Source organism: Lupinus angustifolius, chromosome LG14 (genome assembly GCF_001865875.1).
Source record: "Lupinus angustifolius cultivar Tanjil chromosome LG14, LupAngTanjil_v1.0, whole genome shotgun sequence".
In the NCBI taxonomy this organism is placed as follows: Eukaryota; Viridiplantae; Streptophyta; class Magnoliopsida; order Fabales; family Fabaceae; genus Lupinus; species Lupinus angustifolius.
Window position 1 is genome coordinate 6100649 of NC_032022.1, and position 367 is coordinate 6101015.

The window sequence follows — 367 nt, forward strand, 5'->3', positions numbered from 1 at the left end:
TAGAATTTTTGTTGTGAAAAATTATTGTAACATTGAGAATCTCGAGGCGTCGTATCACCTAAGAGATTGTGTTGTATCTTCATATTGCTTAGGGTTCTAGATAAGGAAAGAACAGAGGTTCTTGGCTGGGGCTACGCTGAAAGAAAGGTTTTCTTTATCGGTAGGAAGGGAGTCAAACCATAGAATAAAGTTCTTTATTTTCTTGTGAAGTCTAAGTTGGTGTAATTGGATGATGTGCATGTAAAAACATTGATTCAATTATAGTGAAGAAAATCTACCAAATCAGTCAGGAGGCCTGGATGTAGTTTCCGGTGGACAAGCAAACGAACCAGGATAAAAATCGTGTTGCAGGATTTTTCTTTCTCTC